Source organism: Mustela lutreola, chromosome 5, assembly GCF_030435805.1.
Source record: "Mustela lutreola isolate mMusLut2 chromosome 5, mMusLut2.pri, whole genome shotgun sequence".
In the NCBI taxonomy this organism is placed as follows: domain Eukaryota; kingdom Metazoa; phylum Chordata; class Mammalia; order Carnivora; family Mustelidae; genus Mustela; species Mustela lutreola.
In genome coordinates this window covers 31,972,259-31,980,175 of record NC_081294.1, presented here as the reverse complement: position 1 = coordinate 31,980,175, position 7,917 = coordinate 31,972,259, and positions in this window count along the sequence as shown.

Here is a 7,917-nt window from a genome sequence, read left to right as displayed (position 1 = left end):
GAAAACTTTAGAATAAAATACCCATAAAATAAATAAAACAAAGAAGATAAAATACCAGAACTAAAAGTAGCCTTAGAGTTCCTTTTTTGCCCCAGTCACTCATTATAGTTTAAAAAAAATGGTGTCAAGCAAGGGCAAATGATGTTTAAGACCCCACAGCTTTCTGCCACTTTCTGTTTAGATCCCCAATGGGATTTCAGTGACTTTCACTCACTGTACCGTTGCCAAGACTTTTTTAAAAAATGTAGAGGGCTTAGAGTCAGGCAAAGAGTACAGATGAAGAATATTAGTTGCTGCAGGAAGAGCACCATTTATCAGGAGAAACCCACATAGTAGTGGCAAGAATGTTCTATAGCTGGCTGTCCTCCACTCTCCTCCTCCCCTACTCAGCTGAGCTATAGAAGTGATTGCTGGTAGAGAGAGTTTCTCCTTTGTCCAGGGAAGCGGTGCTGTTTGATCTCCTCATGCTCCTTGCCATTTTCAAGATATCTAAAATTTTCTTTTTTTTTTTTTTCCCCTCCCAAGGGTCAGAAATGCTCACTCCCATTCAATTTTTTTTTTTTTTTTGACAGCATATTTGAGACTAGGTAACAAAAATGCATTTGGAAGGGTCAAAATATAAAAAGGTAAACCTGTCTCATGACATGGACAGATTTTAACTGCTTTTCCAAAGACAGTGGACCAAGAGTGAAATAGGGGGAGAAGCCATGAAAACCCAAGTGTGTGAAAAAATAAAGATCATCAGAAAAACAATCTGAACGTAGGACTTCATTTAGCACTTTTCTTAATCTCTGTGGCTTTGAACATTTTTTTCTCACCAAATGTAAGAAAATAGAGATAGTTTTCTAGAACAGAGAACAAAAGATCTTTTCCAAAACAATAGATTACGCAGACTGTCTGGGGATCAAAGCAGTTCTTAATGGAGCGCTAGATTGATGGTAAACCTCCCTAGTGATTTGGGGTTTAGTTAGTGAAGAACTTCTTTTTGGCTCCAAAAAAATCTAACTGAGTTTTTACTTGAAGTTGAACACAGGGTCAAGATAACCCAGTCATCATCCTGGAGTTGAGTGAGTTTACTTCCTCTTTTCAGCTTTAGTCTGAAAAGCTTTGAATAATTTAATAGTAACAGATAGCATACAATTAGTAAGTAGATATTTTAGGAATCCTAAAATGTTTGGGAAACATGAAGTTTTATCTTAAAAGGGGAATTTGGGAAATTAATGAAATTAAGTACCTTAACTTATAAAGAACTGCAGTACTATTCAGTGTTAGGAAGACAAGAATAACGTGGAAGAAACATTCTTAAATTTGGAAAACCTTACGACAGCAAAAGAGGAATTAAATTAATCTTGATAAAGGAAATGGGAGAGAGTGCAATAAAAGAGAATACATTATTTTTCTAAGAGAATAGTACACAGAACACACCAAGCATCTGGAAATATCTTCCAGTAAGAGTTCATGGCAAGAATATATGCAAAGCAATTGCACTTACAGTGAAAGGTCTCATTTACTTGGTACTTGCTATTGACTAGACTTTGGGTGAAGAATTTTGGAAATGATGTCTAATTTTATCCTTGAGACAATCCAGTGAATTAAGTGCTTTTACATCTGTTTTACAGTTAAAGAAAATGGAGGTTTACAATGGTTGAATAATGGTGTCAAGTCGTAGAGCTAATTGGTGTGGGAAGTAGAATTTGTAGCCTATCTCTTTGCTCGGAGCCGTTACTTCACGACTCAATTGTTCTTTCCATATCCATTGTTTCTTTTCACTGTCTCTTAAGGAAGTTCAGTTCAAATGCCTGTCAGATATCTCTGTAAGTGTTGGAAATTAAACCAGTTCTCTGTTTTAATTTGTGTAGGGATGGTCTGATATTTACTAATCAAAATACTATAATCCTGAAATCAGACTGAGGTTTAAAAGCAATTTAAATTAGATGAAACTTTGCATTATTATATGTGAAAATATGTATAGCTTACATTTTACAAAATGCCATTCATCTAAATTTTAACATTTTCTAGTATGAGCATATTTATATGAGATTACTACTTTTAAAAATGTGCTTTTTAATCTAGATTTAGTGTTTGCTAGCATAAACATTTATAATAGATTCATGTTCCACTGGGTTCAAATATTTGCTTTTTTGTTTCAGTGGACACCTGTTAGTCATATTAGAAATCTGTTTTTGACATTCACTCTTTAACAAGCCCATTATTTGGTGTCCATTCTTTTAAAAGTGACCAGTTCAAGAACTGACTGTGACTTGGGTAGTTTTTCTGAACAAATGAGGTTATTAAATTCCCTATTACTGGCTCAAAATGAAGCTTATAATTTATTTATAAAGTGGCAGTTGACACCAGTTGTTTGATAAATGTCAGTCTGATGAGAAAACTGCTGCCACCTGAAAAATGTAGGGCATATTCCAACAAAAGCACTGCTTTTTATATGTCCTATGAGGATTCAGCTTGAACCAAAGGGCTTTAATTTGGCTCTGATCATGAGGTTCATGATTCACTTTTAAAAATGAAAAGGTCCAAACCAACTTCTCATTCTTTATGAAATCTTTTACAAGTTTGCAAATACATGGCCTACTCAAGTACATTGCTAAGTAGACAGTCACACAAGTATATCATAGTGGAGTAAATATTAGAAAAATGGGCAGTGGTTTTGGGGGTCCTTAGCAGAGGGTGGCTGATTCTTCTAGCAGATATTGGGGAAAGGATCATAGAGGAGGAATATTTGCTTTGGGTTTGAAGGTGTTGGCCAAACTCATCAGATGAAGGCTGCCATGCACCAGAAGAATTTGCTATTAAGAAATTTGAATTGATAATTACTACTTTTTTTCTTTAAAGTTTTCTGGTGGAAATTAACCTTTATTTATCCTTTGCACAGAGAACATTTCCACCTACTTTTTTCCCACTTATTCCTATTGAATGTATGTTGGGCCCGTCAAGGCCTCTGTCATTCCATAGATTTCTCAAGTCCTTGGGAATCAAATGAGGACCAGGGAGTGTGAATAATGTGTTCCATGACAAACATCTCTTCTTTGCATGTGCTCATTCCAGGAAAAGAAAGGGTTATGCTAGGAGACTGACTGGCCTGAGAGGACAGCATAATTCAAATGAAAAAAAATATTAGATCAATTAAAAATAATTTAGCTTTCTGCCAGCTAGCTGCTAGCTTCCTTAAACCAAGCAAGGCCACCTGCATAGATTATAATCAAGTTGTGCCAGATTCTGCAATTTACCTCCTTAGTTTTCTGGGTCTTTATGGGTTTTCAGAGACCATACCAAAGAAACCAGAAGGTGGGCACTAAATTACCATTACTAAAAGCCAAGAAATAATTGTATACCTCTATCTGACCACTATTGTTCAGGGAGATTTTGTGGGCCCACACTATACTCATTTTTTAGATTGGCAGGGCACATTAAATTCTGGACTATGATTTGAAATGGAGATCACTGTTATCTCATTAGCCATGAACTTCATTTTTTGAGGAATTGAAAGAATTATATAACTCAGAGGAACATTGGACGGTTATTTGTAGCCTTCGTAATAAACTTAAAAATTGACATTTAAAAAATAGATGTAGAAACATCTTAACAATGGGCCCACTTTCCCTGGTGAAACCACGCTGAGAGATTTTGGAAGCAATCTAGATTTGCCTAATAATGGTTCTTCACTATTTTTCTATTGTGATATATATATAGTTATATGTGAAACAATCTCATGGCTAAATGCAGATTTGGAAATTGAATTACTACTACGATAAAATAGATTTTTGAATCATGCACAAATCATATGCTCTGATCTCTATTCTTTTTTTCAAAATTCATTTGCTATATAGCTATGTATCTCAAGATCCCAGTTAAGGGGAGCTTAGTGTAGAACATTAAAGATTTTGTTCTTTACTTCCTGTGCCCCTGAGTATTTCTGGTTGAGCTTAATACAGAGAAATTTAAAGATCTAGAACAGATGTCTAATGTTATTAGTGGTGAGGATGGATTGAAGAGTGTGTAGGAGGGAGGACACAGTAGTCAATATGTGTTTTCTGCTAGTCATAGAAGTTCTTAAGAGATTAAAATGGGAGATGGAGAGTATATTATGGTATGCCTCTGGTTAGGTGTGCCCATGGAATTATTCTTGCACATATTTACATATGAAGTATAGCAGATAAGAAAAAAAAAAGATGGAAAACCACTGTCAAATGTGTTATCCTAAAAAGAGCATTTCCAAGACCCAGATATACTTAGCATGAGGATATTTCCTTCAGTTTTTAAAGTTTACAAATTCCTAATTTATTCAATCTGGCAGCAGTATTACAGATTATTAAACAACATCATAGCTATTTTAGAGCTAATTTTATTTGCTGCTACTCTCCTGAGACTCTTGGCTTTACTTCTGACTGTAAGCTTTATCTGCCATTTGGAGTGGAAGTTTTCCTCCTTTTGCAGCTTAGAATTATTGGCTGTTTTGTTAAAGAGATTAATATACCTTTATAGGTAGAATTCTGCTGCCTCACTTCATGTTGAAGTTCCCACACCTTCCAAAAATGATGTCAAGTGTTCACCTTCTAACCATAATAATTACGTGAAGTTGTGAAGGCAGCCAATGGGGGAAAAATCCTTTTGAGATTTCACTTCCTTTATACATGATCTTTCTTTGGCATTTTAACCATAGAAAATGCCAACTCAGCTTGTTTTCCAGTAAACTATAATTTCCCAGAATTATCCAACAATTACACATTTTTCTAAGTCATGTCAAAACGTATTTCTTCTGTGCTTAATTGCATTTTTGTGGTTATTGATTGACAACAGAAACAGATTTTTTCTGTCATCCATCTTCCCTGCGTGGTTTCCATAGAGAAGCTATATTCTCAATTCCGCAAAACTCACCTATACAAAAGCAAAAAATGAGATACACCGAGTAAGCACCAGAAGATGGAAATTTAATGCTGTTTCTTTCAGATTGCTTACTCTTTTTGATTTTCTCTACTAAGCTACATGGCATTTGATATCTGAATTTTTCAAAAAGTCATGTATTAAAGACATCTTCAGGGAAGCTCTAAAATGACTGTACATGTAATTTTTTCCAACCATAAATTGTTCATAAATTATAATAAAATATGCCATGGAGTATATTTTCCTGGAATAATGTTTCTGAGAATTGGTTTGATGAATTGGACCATGTAGAGTGGATTGTAAGAGATAACGGAGAGTAAGTTGTGAGTGCCATTTGGTTATGTGGTGGTTTTGTTAAAACTTGTAAAGAATTATTTCTTTTTTTCATGAAATTCGTCATATGATGGCTTTATGTCTCAGAAGAGGGAAAGGTAAACAAGAGGAGATACTGGTGAATTTCACAGCAACAAGTGTTGCCTGAATTTAAAATGCATCAAGTCATAACTTAATTTAAAGTAATTGAGAAGTGAGTCAATGCGAGATGTAACATATTTATAATTATAAGTATGAGAAAATACATTTACAATATTGTACTGTATTTATCAAAAAATATCTGCCTCTAAGTAAACTTGTTCAGTTTGAACCTGTGTTGTCCAAAGGTCAACTATATATAGGTGATTTCTATTACAATTTTATTTATTTTTATTTTTTTATTTAAAACAATTTTTTAAAAGATTTTATTTATTTGATAGACAGAGATCACAAGTAGGCAGAGAGGCAGGCAGAGAGAGAGGAGGAAGCAGGCTCCCTGCTGAGCAGAGAGCCAGATGTGGGGCTGTATCCCAGGATACTGGGATCATGACCTGAGCCAAAGGCAGAGGCCTAACCCACTGAGCCACACAGGCACCCATTTATTAATATTTTATTTTATTTTTTTAAAGATTTTATTTATTTATTTGACACAGGGAGATCACAAGTAGGCAGAGGCAGGCAGAGAGAGGAGGAAGCAGGTTCCCCGCTGAGCAAAGAGCCCGATATGGGACTCGATCTCAGAACCCTGAGATCATGACCTGAGTGGAAGACAGAGGTTTAACCCACTGAGCCACCCAGGCGCCCTATTAATATTTTAAAATAGCATTTATGTTCTTGTTTTTTGTAACTCCAAAGAGATTATACTTAAAACACAATCTCCATAAAGTATGTAGCTTATGCCAGGTGCACAGTTAGCTATTAACTAGAGATTTCTGCATAATCAATCACAACAATAATTCATCCCTAGAATGGGAAGGAAAAATCCTTCTTTTTGTCAACAAAGAAATTTAGAATGGAGCAATATGATTTTAACCTGAATTATCTAGATAATTGGGCATGTTAGATTGATTTATAGAATTTAGTACATATGACAGGTTAAAGTCTTTTAAAAATCCTCTCTTTCATAAGAGCAATGCAAAAACTGGCAAAAATTATGAGAATTGGAATTTTCAGAACTCTAGAATTTGATAAGGCTGGTAGAAATCTGGATTGCATTTACTGAAGAAAAGTGACTGGCTCTCAGTAAGACCAGAGAATTTTGTGATGTCTTAGTTTATCATGGCTCCATCCTTTGTCTCCAGCTCTGTGGTGGACTTGAAAATTGACTGTGTGCAGTCACAGTGAAACCCAGCAGCCTGATAGCAACTGCAAAGGATAGAAGGAGGTTGAAACTCCTTCCAAGACCTGTTGCTAGAGCACTGCTATTATTTATCCTGTTTAGTGGTCTGCTGAAGACCCCACCTGCAAGACTGTGTTTCTTTGAATTCAGTCAGAGATCACCAGTGCAAAAACACCTCTTCTCTGAGGATGTTTGTCAAAAACAATTACAGAAAATTGCTTAATTTCACAGCTGCCTGAGGTAGTTGATAACTGTTGCAGAGACTAACCATAAAACCGAGAAAGAAAACTGGGGAGATGATTTCCAGAGTGGGTTTGAAAAGTGCTAGTATATTCCTGGGAGTCTGTGAGGCCTTGAACATGCATAGGCATATGAGCATGCTCAGAAAAGACCCAAAAAGGCCCTAAGTTTCACCTCCAGTTGTTTTTTGAGGCTCTGTGTAAGCAGGAAGTGAAAGCTAAGGCAGATTTGTCGAGTGTTTGTCTAAAAGTTATAATAGAGTGTTACTGAAGTTTGATGAGAACTGGAACTAAAAAGAAGGGATCACTCAGAAGGAGCTTTAGCCTCCCATTAGCCAAACCTAATGTTGGCAAGGGAATCCAGGACTGGTCCAAATCTAAGACAAAAGAACCCAGGGAGGTAGGTTTATGTCTTACAGTCTTCAATTAAAAGGCAATGATGGGAAAGCTTCTTTTGGAAGATTGTTGAGGCCCAGAGGAAAATAATCAAAACCCACAAATAAACAAAATGAACAATGTTTGTCAAAGACTGAAGAAGGGAGAAGGGGTTGCCTGCAAATGGGCACAAGGAATTTTTGGGGAAAAAGAAAATATTTTATGTATTGATTGTGGTGTTTGTTAAAAATTTTATTATATGTAAATATGCATTAATAACCTAAACTTAAAAAAGAAATGTTCACTAAATAATAAAACAAAGATAAACAACCCAACTTAAAAAGGAACAAAGAAAATAAAAGACAATTTATAGAAGAGACAACTTTTATGTCTTTCCATCACCCACCAAAAATTAAGAAGCTCAAACTTTAGAATAATTAATAAAATAAAATGAAACTTTATACAACATTGAGATAACATTTCACTTTCTATTGACAAAATTTTTTTTTAAGATTGATTTATTTATTTGACAGACAGAGATCACAAGTGGGCAGAGAGGCAGGCAGAAAGAGAGAGGGGGAAGCAGACTCCCTTCTGAGCGGAGAGCCCCAGGCAGGACTCGATCCCAGGACTCTGAGATCATGACCTGGGCCAAAGGCAGAGGCTTAACCCACAGAGCCACCCAGGCACCCCATATTGACAAAAATTTTAAATGTATATTGTGTGAAATTTTGGGAAGTTAAGACGTTAGGG